Below are 17,198 nucleotides of genomic sequence, written 5' to 3' on the forward strand. Positions count from 1 at the left end.
TGCTCCGATTGTAGACCTATCTATGCTATCACCGTTCGTTATAGGTATCCCATTCCATGCCTAGATGATATGCTTGATGAGCTTAGCGGTGACACTATATTTTCCAAAATTGATCTTAAGAGTGGTTACTATCAAATCCGCATACAAGAGGGTGATGAATGGAAAACCGCCTTCAAAACTAAGTTTGGTTTGTATGAGTGGTTAGTCATGCCTATGGGTCTTTCGGAAGCACCGGGCACTTTTATGCGCCTCATGAATCATGTCTTTCGCCCTTACATTGGTATATTTGTTGTGGTCTACTTTGATGATATTCTTGTGTTTAGCAAATCTATCCAAGAGCATGTCACCCATGTCCGCACCGTTTTGCAAACTCTTAGGAAAGAGCATCTCTATGCTTATATGGAGAAATGCCTTTTTGGTGTTGATAAGCTCGTTTTCTTAGGATTTGTTGTCTCTTCTAAGGGTGTTCATGTAGATGAGTCCAAGAGTAATGCTATTAAGACTTGGCCGCAACCAACCAACTTGCATCAAGTGCGTAGTTTCCTTGGCCTTGCGGGTTTCTATCATCGCTTTGTAAAGGATTTCAGCACCATTGCTTCGCCTTTGCATGCTTTGAGCAAGAAGAATACGCCTTTTGTTTGGGGACCATCCCAAGATACCGCATTCAATGAGATTAAGAATTTGCTTACTCATGCTCCCGTGCTTGCTTTACCCAACTTCGACAAACCTTTTGAAATTCATTACGATGCTAGTGGTAATGGCATAGGAGGTGTGTTAACGCAAGAGAAGCGCCCCATATCTTACTTTAGTGAGAAACTTTCCGGAGCGCAACTCAACTACCCCATCTATGACAAAGAGCAATATGCTTTAGTCCGCGTTTTGCATGAATGGGAACACTACTTTCGTCCCCATGAGTTTATCATTCATACCGATCATGAGACTCTCAAGTATCTTAAGGGACAAACTAAGTTGAACAAGCAGCATGCTAAATGGAGTGAATTTATTGAGTCTTTTCCATATGTCATCAAGTACATCAAAGGTAAAGAAAACATAGTAGCGGATGCTCTTTCCCGCATTTGCATGCTTGTCATGCAACTTGAGTTAGATGTCATTGGCTTCGAGCATATCAAAGACTTATATGAGCATGATACAACTTTTGCCATTCCTTATGCCAAGTGTTTGTCGAATACATCTTGGGAACGCTATTACATCAAAGATGGCTACCTTATGAGAGCTAACAAGCTTTGCATTCCCGAGTCCTCGCTTCGCTTGTTGCTTTTGCAGGAATCTCATGGAGGAGGCTTAATGGGACACTTCGGACGCGACAAGACGTTCGCCACGCTCTCGAAGAGCTACTTTTGGCCAAAGATGTTTCGGGAAGTCAATCGCTTCACCAACCGGTGTTCTACATGTCGCAAAGCTAAGTCCAAAGCTCAATCTCATGGTCTCTATATGCCTTTACCGATTCCATACCAACCTTCGGAAGACATTAGCATGGACTTTGTACTTGGTTTGCCTAGGACTCGCAATGGGAAAGATTCCATATTTGTCGTTGTGGACCGTTTCTCAAAAATGGCACACTTTGTTCCTTGTAACAAGATAGACGATGCTTCACATGTGGCTAATCTCTTTTGTAGGGAAATGTTGCGTCTACATGGTGTGCCAAAGACTATCGTCTCGGACCGCGACGTCAAGTTCCTTAGCTACTTTTGGAAGACCCTATGCGCCAAGCTCGGAATCAAGCTACTCTTCTCCACGGCATACCATCCTCAAACCGAGGGCCAAACGGAGGTGACAACCCGCACACTCTCCGCTCTACTTCGAGTACTCATCAAGAAGAACATCAAGGAGTGGGAGGAGTGTCTACCCATCGCCGAGTTCGCCTACAACCGAGCAAGACACTCAACAACCGGCAAGTCCCCTTTCGAGGTCGTCTACGGATTCAACCCTTTGTCACCATTGGATATTCTACCTCTACCACTCCACGAGCGAATCAATTTGGACGCAAGTGCACGAGCGACCCATATCAAGAAGGTGCATGAAGATACAAGAAACACCATTGAGCACCAAGTACAATGCCTTGCGACCAAGCTCAACGTCAAAAAGCAACCTATGGTCTTCAACATTGGTGATCTCGTGTGGCTACACCTTCGCAAGGAGCGCTTTCCACAAGAACGCAAGTCTAAGCTTTGACCTCGAGCCGATGGACCCTTCAAGGTGCTCGCATGCTACAATGACAACGCTTACAAGATCGACCTCCCACGGGACAAATACAACGTGAGCGACATCTTCAACATCAAAGATCACTCCATGGTGATGAAAAACTCGATCCGAGGACGGATCTTCCCCAAGGGAGGGGAGATGATGCGGAGCATCCCACGACCATCCACATGGATGCCACCTCAATTATCCAAGCTCCAAGTGGACCAATGACAAGGGCTAGGGCACGTGCTATTCAATCCGAGGTGACATCACTCCTACTTGAGTTTTCCCCCTCTTCAAGTGAGACATGGCTACTGCCTAAGTCCGAGATACTATGTGTCACCAGGTACAGTGCTCAAGACTCGGAGCTGAGGACTGTAGAAGAAGAGAGAGGCGTCAACACTCTGGACAGCCCGGAATTACCGGCCAGAGCCCGGAACTTCCGGCCCCTGGACTTTCCGGCCGACTCGGAGCTTCCGGCCGCCGATGACTTCGACCAGCCCAAGCGTGCCAACTCTCGGGTTAGCCCGGACCCCGTCCCGGACCTTACGGTGCCCGGAACCTTCCGGCCCCCGGATGCCAGCACATCTCCACCGCGCCAACTCTTTGGTTAGGCCGGACCCTCCCCGGAAGCTCCTGCGCCCGGAACATCCGGCCTAGCCCGGAACTTCTAGCCCTGCCTGCACGCAGCCACTTGGGCCGAGGCCCGTGTACCCTTTCGTCACCTAGACTATATATACTCTATCCCATACAACTTTCTAGGGTTAGCATTGGTTTAGCTCAATGAGAGATAGAGCATTGCTCATCCATATCGGAGCTACTCCACGAGAGAGACCGCGGCCCCTCTACGGAGAAGATCCACCTTGGATTCAAGACCCCTTTACGGGGAGATCCCCTTGTGGATTCAAGACCTCCTCACGGTGAAGAACCGTCTACCCTTTTGTATCGTCCTTAGTTGTCCGTGGATTCGTGTATCGTTCTATGTACCCGAGGATCTAGCACATGTGTGACTTGTTCTTATTAGTTTGAGTGTTCCTCTTGTGTTTCCCCTGGTGTTTTCCCCCATTTTTCCTCGTTCCCCTCTTCACGTTCATCATGTTCTTCGCGGGATTTGCTCCTTTCGTGAAAGATCGGGCTACTAGGGTTCTACCCTACATCATCTTGGTATCTAGAGCCACATTGATCACGATTTCGGAGCCTCCCCGTTGTGTTTCTAGCCTAATTTTGTTGTTTTTCGTCCTAATCCGAAAATCCCCACCAAAAATAGCCCCAATTTTTTTTTTGTGATTTGTTCGTGTGTTGAGATTTTGTTGGTTTTGATCCGTGAAGTTTGTGTGTGGCTCATAGATCTAGCCTCCCCACCTTGTTTTCCAGCAATTTCTTCTTTTTCCCCTTCGGATTTGGGCTTTTCCCCAAGTTTTTCCGCCCAAATCCACGATCCCCAAGTCTCTATTCTTGGCAGAATCCCGACCACCGGAACTTCCGGTCCAGCCCGGACATTCCGGCCCCCGGACCTTCCGGCCTTCCCCGGACCCACCGTCTTGCCCGGAACTTCCGGCTTCGACAGAAAGTTTGCACTACTTCCACATCTCCGCCAAAATTCCACCAAATTTTGTTCCGTTGCTCACCATATACCATATATACTTCCGCATACCTCCACCATTTCCGCATAACCCAACTATTTTTGGACGCTCTCCGACACAATTGCTACTTTGAGGTTTGAGAATTTGAGTTGCGGTACCGTATCCTTTTGTGTTTCGGCTATCTAAGTACGGTTCGACATCGACATCACCGTTGCTCATTTTTGCCACGGACGCGTCATCAACAACGACCACCTCGACTACCACTTGGTATTCGTGCCACCGTTTTGACACCATATCAGAACCAAGACCGGTAACCTAATCTTGGTATTGGACATATCACTCTTGCCATTACATTGATAGCCATCATAGCCTTACTCCTTTGCGTTGCTTACCCATCGAGACTAGCCATTGAGTATTGCCGGCAACAAGACTTGTGCACATTAGTGATCATACTTCCCATAGCATACATACATCATTGTTGCCTATATTGCTATCATCTCTTGTGTCACAAAGTTGTCATCGCATACTCACTTGCTATCTTGGTTCGTCAAGCATTGCATGAGAAAAGAGCTCAAACATCAAACAGCCAAACAAGCTTTTAAGCAAAGAGGAAGGATAAGCAAAGAGCTTTTAAGCAAGAACCATAGCATCATACAACATTAAGATTGTCATACTCGATCATCTTGGATCATATCATAACAACACCTTGCACACAAAGTATTTGGGATAGAAGTCGTTACATTTTTGCTAAGTAGGTTGTGCACAAGTTCTTGTATCCACCTATTGCAATCGTGCTAGCGTCTCTCTAGTGTTGTGCAACAAGAACATTTTCGTGGATTCCACATTTTGGCTCACCCTTGGTTGCACAACCCCACTTATCTTTTTGCGTGTGTGTTTCCGTGTACCTTATATGCTTGGTCTACTTGTTACATTGCATCTTGCGAATCTTTTCCAACATTATTGAAGCTCACTTACAATTACATCAAATTTTGTGCCACCATCCTAACCAAGCTCCACCAAAAGCTTTTACTTGTGTAGGTGTGAGAAACCGACAAGAACTCGTACCAATTGTGCTATTTCCTTTTCCTACATTGGAGTGATCCTCGATCCACTTTCAACTTCAGTCAAGGTACATTTGGTACTCGTTCTTCTCTTTCTACCACTCACATTTGTGTTGGAATGATGGATAGGCCAAGTACTTCTACCAACCCACTCTTCATGGAGCAAGACGACGACATGAACTCCTTCGTCACCAAGATTCACCTCTTTGGTGCACAACGTGCTTTGCATCAAGAGCAACAAGCTATGAGTGAACGCATCGACAACCTTGCCGCCGACTTACGACTTTCCGAGCAACATACAAGGGACTACTTTGACCACAAGCTCGATGATCACAAGCAAGAGAATGATGCAAGGATGGACGAGATTCGTGCTTTGTTGCTCAACCGCTCTTCTTCCACTTCAAGAAGGAGATTTTCAAGTCGCCATTCCGACTTTACCCTCTCCGGCTCAAGTACACCGACATCAAACACTCTTCGTCGAGCCGCGCGCATCGACCGTCATGCAAACCTCAATCCACGTCGGGACACCGACTCTCAAGAGCACCGACGACGTCAAGCCGAAGAAGCCTTTGCGCTAGCTCGAGAACGACAACAACAACGCCAACATGAAGAGGAAGAACACGCGCATCTACACCAAATGCACAAGATGCTGAGGCTCAACGTAAAGAACAACAACTCCATGGAGCTCAAGCACTTGAGGCGCAACAAGCTCTACGCCATGTGAGTTGAGCCGTTGCCGACCGAGGCCGTCAAGCCCGTGAAGAAGAGGAAGCACTTCGCGAAGAAATTCACGAACGACGACTTCAAGCTCGCATGCATCGTCTAATTCTTCCTCGAGCTCGACGCGCTCCTCCACAAGCTCGCCAAGACCATCAAGTTCATCAAAGCATGAAAACAATGGGAATCCTCCGCGACAAGAGCAACACGAGGTTGACAACCCTCTGCGACAAGAGCACCACGAGTTGAACAATCATCTACAACATGGGCGTCATCATCCCCGACCCCAACACAATGAAGAGCAACGCTACGGCAAGCTCAAGTTCACCATGCCCAAGTTCAGCGGAAGCAACGATCCCGAAGAATACCTTTCATGGGCATTGAAAGTTGACAAGATCTTCTGTTTGCACAATTATGAAGAAGAGAAGAAGATCGCGATGGCATCCCTTGAGTTCCAAGACTATGTCCTCATTTGGTGGGAACAAATCATAGAGCGCCGTGAGGCAAGAGGTGAACCACCCATCACTACTTGGGCACAAATGAAGGATGCCATGCGAGCACGCTTCATGCCTACCTACTACAACCATGACCTCTTCAAGAAACACCAACAACTCAAGCAAGGAACCAACAGCGTTGAAGAGTACTACAAGGAGATGGAGACTGCCATGATACGAGCCAATGTCACGGAAGATGATGAGCAAACAATGACACGTTTCTTGAATGGACTCAATCATCCTATCAAGAAGATCGCCGACTTCCAACCATACTCAAATCCCATCGAGCTAGTGCACCAAGCTACCAAAGCGGAACGCCAAGTGCAAGATGATTTCAAGTACGCCAAGTTCTCTCCAAGTCCTACGGCTTCTCCAATAACCAAGCTTCAACGACTCCAACACCGACTACAAGACCTTCTACTTCCAACATCGACAAGTCGACTTGCAAGAAAGCTTCACCAACTACAAGCAACCCTACTACTGGAAACTTCAAGCCGAGAGCTTCATCATCATTAACCCCAACCGATGAGACCGTCAAGACGATTTCCTTCAAGTGTTTCACTTGTGGAGGCCGAGGTCACAAGTCCTACGAGTGCACCAACAAGCGGACCATTGTCTTCAACGACGATGGCACTTATGACTCCATGAGTGAAGGTGAAATGGAAGCACTTGAGCAAGTCGCCATGCACTGCCAAGTGAACAATGAAGAAGAACAAGTCTTTTGTGATGAAGACTCAAGTCCCGGACTTGTTGTCTCAAAAATCTTGACTCTCCAACATCACCAAGAAGAAGACCAACTATGCCACATATTCCACACCAAGGCCGGCATCAATGGACGATCCTTCAAGGTCATCATCAATGGAGGGACTTCTCACAATCTCGCAAGTGAAGAACTTTGCTCCAAGCTCCAATTTCCCAAGACGAAGCATCCACATCCATGCAAAGTGCAATGGCTTAGTGACTCCGGCACCATCCAAGTCGAGCACCGAGTACAGTCTCCTTCAAGATCGGCGCCTACGAAGACACCTTGGAGTGCGACGTCGTTCCCATGACGGTTTGTCATCTTCTCCTTGGATGGCCATGGCAATTCGATAGAGGAGTCGTCCACAACGGTCGAACGAACCACTACATCTTCAAGATGAAGGGCAAGGAGTACGTCCTCCATCCAATGTCGCCAAGTTAAGTGATCGCCGATAAGCATACCACCCATCGTGGAGAGAATGGTGAGAGAGTGAGCCACCAAAAAGACAGTGAGTGCCACAAGCCCAAATTGAGTGCCTCCACGATGAGCGAAAACAAGAACCTAGTTCTATTTGCCACCAAACATGAGATGAGAGAAGTGTGTGAGAACCCATCTAGTGTCCTACACTACGTCATCGTGTGCAAGGACAATGCACCACAAACTAACACCTCTCACACTCTTCCTCTAGTGTTGTCTTCTCTTTTGCAGGAATTTCAAGATGTTTTTCCCGATGAGCTACCTCCGGGACTACCTCCTCTACGAGGCATTGAGCACCGAATCGACCTCATCCCCGGAGCACCACTTCCAAACAAAGCTCCCTACCGCGTCAACCCCGAAGAAACCAAAGAAATTCAAAGGCAAGTAAAACATCTCATAGACCATGGACATGTGCGTGAAAGTTTGAGCCCTTGTGCCGTTCCGGTCATTCTTGTGCCAAAACATGACGGGAGTTTTCGCATGTGTTCCGATTGTAGACCTATCAATGCTATCACCGTTCGTTATAGGTATCCCATTCCATGCCTAGATGATATGCTTGATGAGCTTAGCGGCGACACTATATTTTCCAAAATTGATCTTAAGAGTGGTTACTATCAAATCCGCATACAAGAGGGTGATGAATGGAAAACCGCCTTCAAAACCAAGTTTGGTTTGTATGAGTGGTTAGTCATGCCTATGGGTCTTTCGGAAGCACTGGGCACTTTTATGCGCCTCATGAATCATGTCTTTCGCCCTTACATTGGTATATTTGTTGTGGTCTACTTTGATGATATTCTTGTGTTTAGCAAATCTATCCAAGAGCACGTCACCCATGTCCGCACCGTTTTGCAAACTCTTAGGAAAGAGCGTCTCTATGCTTATATGGAGAAATGCCTTTTTGGTGTTGATAAGCTCGTTTTCTTAGGATTTGTTGTCTCTTATAAGGGAGTTCATGTAGATGAGTCCAAGAGCAATGCTATTAAGACTTGGCCGCTGCCAACCAACTTGCATCAAGTGCGTAGTTTCCTTGGCCTTGCGGGTTTCTATCATCGCTTTGTAAAGGATTTCAGCACCATTGCTTCGCCTTTGCATTCTTTGAGCAAGAAGAATACGCCTTTTGTTTGGGGATCATCCCAAGATACCGCATTCAATGAGCTTAAGAATTTGCTTACTCATGCTCCCGTGCTTGCTTTACCCAACTTCGACAAACCTTTTTAAATTCATTGCGATGCTAGTGGTAATGGCATAGGAGGTGTGTTAACGCAAGAGAAGCGCCCCATAGCTTACTTTAGTGAGAAACTTTCCGGAGGGCAACTCAACTACCCCATCTATGACAAAGAGCTATATGCTTTAGTCCGCGTTTTGCATGAATGGGAACACTACCTTCGTCCCCATGAGTTTATCATTCATACCGATAATGAGACTCTCAAGTATCTTAAGGGGCAAACTAAGTTGAACAAGCGGCATGCTAAATGGAGTGAATTTATTGAGTCTTTTCCATATGTCATCAAGTACATCAAAGGTAAAGAAAACATAGTAGCGGATGCTCTTTCCCGCATTTGCATGCTTGTCACGCAACTTGAGTTAGATGTCATTGGCTTCGAGCATATCAAAGACTTATATGAGCATGATACAACTTTTGCCATTCCTTATGCCAAGTGTTTGTCGAATACATCTCGGGAACGCTATTACATCAAAGATAGCTACCTTATGAGAGCTAACAAGCTTTGCATTCCCGAGTCCTCGCTTCGTTTGTTGCTTTTGCAGGAATCTCATGGAGGAGGCTTAATGGGACACTTCGGACACGACAAGATGTTCGCCATGCTCTCGAAGAGCTACTTTTGGCCAAAGATGTTTCGGGAAGTGATTCGCTTCACCAACCGGTGTTCTACATGCCGCAAAGCTAAGTCCAAAGCTCAATCTCATGGTCTCTATATGCCTTTACCGATTCAATACTAACCTTGGGAAGACATTAGCATGGACTTTGTACTTGGTTTGCCTAGGACTCGCAATGGGAAAGATTCCATATTTGTCGTTGTGGACCGTTTCTCAAAAATGGCACACTTTATTCCTTGTAACAAGATAGACGATGCTTCACATGTGGCTAATCTCTTTTTTTGGGAAATAATGCGTCTACATGGTGTGCCAAAGAATATCGTCCCGGACCGCGACGTCAAGTTCCTTAGCTACTTTTGGAAGACCCTATGCGCCAAGCTCGGAATCAAGCTACTCTTCTCCACGGCATACCATCCTCAAACCAAGGGCCAAACGGAGGTGACAAACCGCACACTCTCCGCTCTACTTCGAGTACTCATCAACAAGAACAACAAGGAGCGGGAGGAGTGTCTACGCATCGCCGAGTTCGCCTACAACCGAGCAAGACACTCAACAACCGGCAAGTCCCCTTTCGAGGTCGTCTATGGATTCAACCCTTTGTCACCATTGGATATTCTACCTCTACCACTCCAAGAGCGAATCAATTTGGACGCAAGTGCACGAGTGACCCATATCAAGAAGGTGCATGAAGATACAAGAAACACCATCGAGCGCCAAGTACAACGCCTTGCGACCAAGCTCAACGTCAAAAAGCAACCTATGGTCTTCAACATTGGTGATCTCGTGTGGCCACACCTTCGCAAGGAGCGCTTTCCACAAGAACGCAAGTCTAAGCTTCGACCTCGAGCCGATGGACCCTTCAAGGTGCTCGCACGCTACAATGACAACGCTTACAAGATCGACCTCCCACGGGACAAATACAACGTGAGCGACATCTTCAACATCAAAGATCACTCCATGGTGATGAAAAACTCGATCCGAGGACGGATCTTCCCCAAGGGAGGGGAGATGATGCGGAGCAACCCACGACCATCCACATGGACGCCACCTCAACTATCCAAGCTCCAAGTGGACCAATGACAAGGGCTAGGGCACGTGCTATTCAATCCGAGGTGACATCGCTCCTACTTGAGTTTTCCCCCTCTTCAAGTGAGACATGGCTACTACCTAAGTCCGAGATACTATGTGTCACCAGGTACAGTGCTCAAGACTCGGAGCTGAGGACTGTAGAAGAAGAGACAGGCGTCAACACTCTGGACAGCCCGGAACTTCCGGCCCCCGGACTTTCCGGCCGACCCAGAGCTTCCGGCCGCCGATGACTTCGACCAGCCAAAGCGTCCAAACTCTTGGGTTAGCCCGGACCCCGTCCCGAACCTTCCGGCGCCCGGAACCTTCCGGCCCCCGGATGCCAGCACATCTCCACCATGCCAACTCTCTGGTTAGGCCGGACCCTCCCTGGAAGCTCCGGCGCCCAGAACTTCCGGCCTAGCCCGGAACTTCTGGCCCTGCCTGCGCGCAGCCACTTGGGCTGAGGCCCATGTACCCTTTCGTCACCTAGACTATATATACTCTATCCCATACAACTTTCTAGGGTTAGCATTGGTTTAGCTCATTGAGAGATAGAGCATTGCTCATCCATATCGGAGCTACTCCACGAGAGAGACCGCGGCCCCTCTACGGAGAAGATCCACCTTGGATTCAAGACCCCTTTACGGGAAGATCCCCTTGTGGATTCAAGACCTCCTCACGGTGAAGAACCGACTACCCTTTTGTATCATCCTTAGTTGTCCGTGATTCGTGTATCGTTCTATGTACCAGAGGATCTAGCACATGTGTGACTTGTTCTTGTTAGTTGGAGTGTTCCTCTTGTGTTTCCCCTTGTGTTTTCCTCCGTTTTTCCTCGTTCCCCTCTTCGCGCTCATCGTGTTCTTCGCGGGATCCGCTCCTTTCATGAAAGATCAGGCCACTAGGGCTCTACCCTACATCATCTTGGTATCTAGAGCCACATTGATCACGATTTCGGAGCCTCTCCATTGTGTTTCTAGCTTAATTTTGTTGTTTTTCGTCCTAATCCGAAAATCCCCACCAAAAATAGCCCCAATTTTTTTTGTGATTTGTTCGTGTGTTGAGATTTTGTTGGTTTTGATCCGTGAAGTTTGTGTGTGGCTCGTAGATCTAGCCTCCCCACCTTGTTTTCCTCCAATTTCTTCTTTTTCCCCTTCGGATTTGGGCTTTTCCCCAAGTTTTTCCGCCCAAATCCACGATCCCCAAGTCTCTGTTCTTGGCAGAATCCCGACCACCGGAACTTCCGGTCCAGCCCGGACATTCCGGCCCCCGGACCTTCCGGCCTTCCCCGGACCCTCCATCTTGCCCGGAACTTCCGGCTTCGACAGAAAGTTTGCACTACTTCCACATCTCCGCCCAAATTCCACCAAATTTTGTTCCGGTGCTCACCATATACCATATATACTTCCGCATACCTCTACCATTTCCGCATAACCCAACTATTTTTGGACGCTCTCCGACACAATTGCTACTTTGAGGTTTGAGAATTTGAGTTGTGGTACCGTATCCTTTTGTGTTTCGGCTATCTAGGTACGGTTCGACATCGACATCACCATTGCTCATTTTCGCCACGGACGCGTCATCAACAACGACCACCTCGACTACGACTTGGTATTCGTGCCACCATTTTGACACCATATCAGAACCAAGACCGGTAACCTCATCTTGGTATTGGACATATCACTCTTGCCATTACATTGATAGCCATCATAGCCTTACTCCTTTGCATTGCTTACCCATCGAGACTAGCCATTGAGTATTGCCGGCAACAAGACTTGTGCACATTAGTGATCATGCTTCCCATAGCATACATACATCATTGTTGCCTATATTGCTATCATCTCTTGTGTCACAAAGTTGTCATCGCATACTCACTTGCTATCTTGGTTCGTCAAGCATTGCATGAGAAAAGAGCTCAATCATCAAAGATCCAAACAAGCTTTTAAGCAAAGAGGAAGGATAAGCAAAGAGCTTTTAAGCAAGAACCATAGCATCATACAACATTAAGATTGTCATACTCGATCATCTTGGATCATATCATAACAACACCTTGCATACAAAGTATTTGGGATAGAAGTCGTTACATTTTTGCTAAGTAGGTTGTGCACAAGTTCTTGTATCCGCCTATCACGCAATTGTGCTAGCGTATCTCTAGTGTTGTGCAACAAGAGCATTTTCATGGATTCCAAATTTTGGCTCACCCTTGGTTGCACAACCCCACTTATCTTTTTGCGTGTGTGTTTCCGTGTACCTCATATGCTTGGTCTACTTGTTACATTGCATCTTGCGAATCTTTTCCAACATTATTGAAGCTCACTTACAATTACATCAAATTTTGTGCCACCATCCTAACCAAGCTCCACCAAAAGCTTTTACTTGTGTAGGTGTGAGAAACCGACAAGAACTCATACCAATTGTGCTATTTCCTTTTCCTACATTGGAGTGATCCTCGATCCACTTTCAACTTCAGTCAAGGTACATTTGGTACTCGTTCTTCTCTTTCTACCACTCACATTTGTCTTGGAATGATGGATAGGCCAAGTACTTCTACCAACCCACTCTTCATGGAGCAAGACGACGACATGAACTCCTTCGTCACCAAGATTCACCTCTTTGGTGCACAACGTGCTTTGCATCAAGAGCAACAAGCTATGAGTGAACGCATCGACAACCTTGCCGCCGACTTACGACTTTCCGAGCTACGTACAAGGGACTACTTTGACCACAAGCTCGACGATCACAAGCAAGAGAATGATGCAAGGATGGACGAGATTCGCGCTTTGCCGCTCACCGCTCTTCTTCCACTTCAAGAAGGAGATTTTCAAGTCGCATTTCCGACTTTACCCTCTCCGGCTCAAGTACACCGACATCGAACACTCTTCGTCGAGCCGCGGCATCGACCGTCATGCAAACCTCAATCCACGTCGGGACACCGACACTCAAGAGCACCGATGACGTCAAGCCGAAGAAGCCTTTGCGCTAGCTAGAGAACGACAACAACAACACCAACATGAAGAGGAAGAACACGCGCATCTACACCAAAATGCACAAGATGCTGAGGCTCAACGTAAAGAACAGCAACTCCGTGACGTTCAAGCACTTGAGGCGCAACAAGCTCTACGCGATGCGAGTTGAGCCGTTGCCGACCGAGGCCGTCAAGCCCGTGAAGAAGAGGAAGCACTTCGCGAAGAAATTCACGAACGACGACTTCAAGCTTGCATGCATCGTCTAATTCCTCCTCGAGCTCGACGCGCTCCTCCACAAGCTCGCCAAGACCATCAAGTTCATCAAGAGCATGAAAACAATGGGAATCCTCCGCGACAAGAGCAACACGAGGTTGACAACCCTCCGCGACAAGAGCACCACGAGTTGAACAATCATCTACAACATGGGCATCATCATCCCCGACCCCAACACAATGAAGAGCAACGCTACAGCAAGCTCAAGTTCACCATGCCCAAGTTCAGCAGAAGCAACGATCCCGAAGAATACCTTTCATGGGCATTGCAAGTTGACAAGATCTTCCGTTTGCACAATTATGAAGAAGAGAAGCAGATCGCGATGGCATCCCTTGAGTTCCAAGACTATGTCCTCATTTGGTGGGAACAAATCATAGAGCGCCGTGAGGCAAGAGGTGAACCACCCATCACTACTTGGGCACAAATGAAGGATGGCATGCGAGCACGCTTCATGCCTACCTACCACAACCATGACCTCTTCAAGAAACTCCAACAACTCAAGCAAGGAACAAGAGCGTTGAAGAGTACTACAAGGATATGAAGATTGCCATGATACGAGCCAATGTCACGGAAGATGATGAGCAAACAATGACACGTTTCTTGAATGGACTCAATCATCCTATCAAGAAGATCGCCGACTTCCAACCATACTCAAATCTCATCGAGCTAGTGCACCAAGCTACCAAAGCGAACGCCAAGTGCAAGATCATTTCAAGTACGCCAAGTTCTCATCCAAGTCCTACGGCTTCTCCAATAACCAAGCTTCAACGACTCCAACACCGACTACAAGACCTTCTACTTCCAACATCGACAAGTCGACTTGCAAGAAAGCTTCACCAACTACAAGCAACCCTACTACTGGAAACTTCAAGCCGAGAGCTTCATCATCATCAACCCCAACCGATGAGACCGTCAAGACGAGTTCCTCCAAGTGTTTCACTTGCGGAGGCCGAGGTCACAAGTCCTATGAGTGCACCAACAAGCGGACCATGGTCTTGAACGACGATGGCACTTATGACTCCATGAGTGAAGGTGAAATGGAAGCACTTGAGCAAGTCGCCATGCACTGCCAAGTGAACAATGAAGAAGAACAAGTCTTTTGTGATGAAGACTCGAGTCCCACACTTGTTGTCTCAAAAGTCTTGACTCTCCAACATCACCAAGAAGAAGACCAACGATGCCACATATTCCACACCAAGGCCGGCATCAATGGACGATCCGTCAAGGTCATCATCGATGGAGGGACTTCTCACAATCTCGCAAGTGAAGAACTTTGCTCCAAGCTCCAATTGCCCAAGACGAAGCATCCACATCCATGCAAAGTGCAATGGCTTAGTGACTCCGGCACCATCCAAGTCGAGCACCGAGTACAAGTCTCCTTCAAGATCGGCGCCTACGAAGACACCTTGGAGTGCGACGTCGTTCCCATGATCGTTTGTCATCTTCTCCTTGGATGGCCATGGCAATTCGATAGAGGAGTCGTCCACAACGGTCGAACGAACCACTACATCTTCAAGATGAAGGGCAAGGAGTACGTCCTCTGTCCAATGTCGCCAAGTCAAGTGATCGCCGACAAGCATACCACCCATCGTGGAGAGAATGGTGAGAGAGTGAGCCACCAAAAAGATAGTGAGCGCCACCAGCCCAAATTGAGTGCCTCCACGATGAGCGAAAACAAGAACCTAGTTCTATTTGCCACCAAATGTGAGATGAGAGAAGTGTGTGAGAACCCATCTAGTGTCCTACACTACGTCATCGTGTGCAAGGACAATGCACCACAAACTAACACCTCTCACACTCTTCCTCTAGTGTTGTCTTCTCTTTTGCAGGAATTTCAAGATGTTTTTCCCGATGAGCTACCGCCGGGACTACCTCCTCTACGAGGCATTGAGCACCGAATCGACCTCATCCCCGGAGCACCACTTCCAAACAAAGCTCCCTACCACGTCAACCCCGAAGAAACCAAATAAATTCAAAGGCAAGTAAAACATCTCATAGACCATGGACATGTGCATGAAAGTTTGAGCCCTTGTGGCGTTTCGGTCATTCTTGTGCCAAAACGTGATGGTAGTTTTCGCATGTGTTCCGATTGTAGACCTATCAATGCTATCACCGTTCGTTATAGGTATCCCATTCCATGCCTAGATGATATGCTTGATGAGCTTAGCGGTGACACTATATTTTCCAAATTTGATCTTAAGAGTGGTTACTATCAAATCCGCATACAAGAGGGTGATGAATGGAAAACCGCCTTCAAAACCAAGTTTGGTTTGTATGAGTGGTTAGTCATGCCTATGGGTCTTTCGGAAGCACCGGGCACTTTTATGCGCCTCATGAATCATGTCTTTCGCCCTTACATTGGTATATTTGTTGTGGTCTACTTCGATGATATTCTTGTGTTTAGCAAATCTATCCAAGAGCATGTCACCCATGTCCGCACCATTTTGCAAACTCTTAGGAAAGAGCGTCTCTATGCTTATATGGAGAAATGCCTTTTTGGTGTTGATAAGCTCGTTTTCTTAGGATTTGTTGTCTCTTCTAAGGGTGTTCATGTAGATGAGTCCAAGAGCAATGCTATTAAGACTTGGCAGCAACCAACCAACTTGCATCAAGTGCGTAGTTTCCTTGGCCTTGCGGGTTTCTATCATCGCTTTGTAAAGGATTTCAGCACCATTGCTTCGCCTTTGCATGCTTTGAGCAAGAAGAATACGCCTTTTGTTTGGGGACCATCCCAAGATACCGCATTCAATGAGCTTAAGAATTTGCTTACTCATGCTCCCGTGCTTGCTGTACCCAACTTCGACAAACCTTTTGAAATTCATTGCGATGCTAGTGGTAATGGCATAGGAGGTGTGTTAACGCAAGAGAAGCGCCCCATAGCTTATTTAGTGAGAAACTTTCCGGAGCGCAACTCAACTACCCCATCTATGACAAAGAGCTATATGCTTTAGTCCGCGTTTTGCATGAATGGGAACACTACCTTCGTCCCCATGAGTTTATCATTCATACCGATCATGAGACTCTCAAGTATCTTAAGGGACAAACTAAGTTGAACAAGCGGCATGCTAAACGGAGTTAATTTATTGAGTCTTTTCCATATGTCATCAAGTACATCAAAGGTAAAGAAAACATAGTAGCGGATGCTCTTTCCCGCATTTGCATGCTTGTCACGCAACTTGAGTTAGATGTCATTGGCTTCGAGCATATCAAAGACTTATATGAGCATGATACAACTTTTGCCATTCCTAATGCCAAGTGTTTGTCGAATACATCTTGGGAACGCTATTACATCAAATATGGCTACCTTATGAGAGCTAACAAGCTTTGCATTCCCGAGTCCTCGCTTCGTTTGTTGCTTTTGCAGGAATCTCATGGAGGAGGCTTAATGGGACACTTCGGACGCGACAAGAAGTTTGCGACGCTCTCGAAGAGCTACTTTTGGCCAAAGATGTTTCGGGAAGTCAATCGCTTCACCAACCGGTGTTCTACATGTCGCAAAGCTAAGTCCAAAGCTCAATCTCATGGTCTCTATATGCCTTTACCGATTCCATACCAACCTTGGGAAGACATTAGCATGGACTTTGTACTTGGTTTGCCTAGGACTCGCAATGGGAAAGATTCCATATTTGTCGTTGTGGACTGTTTCTCAAAAATGGCACACTTTATTCCTTGTAACAAGATAGACGATGCTTCACATGTGGCTAATCTCTTTTGTAGGGAAATATTGCGTCTACATGGTGTGCCAAAGACTATCATCTCGGACCGCGACGTCAAGTTCCTTA

The sequence above is a fragment of the Triticum dicoccoides genome, chromosome 3A (assembly GCF_002162155.2).
Source record: "Triticum dicoccoides isolate Atlit2015 ecotype Zavitan chromosome 3A, WEW_v2.0, whole genome shotgun sequence".
NCBI lineage: Eukaryota > Viridiplantae > Streptophyta > Magnoliopsida > Poales > Poaceae > Triticum > Triticum dicoccoides.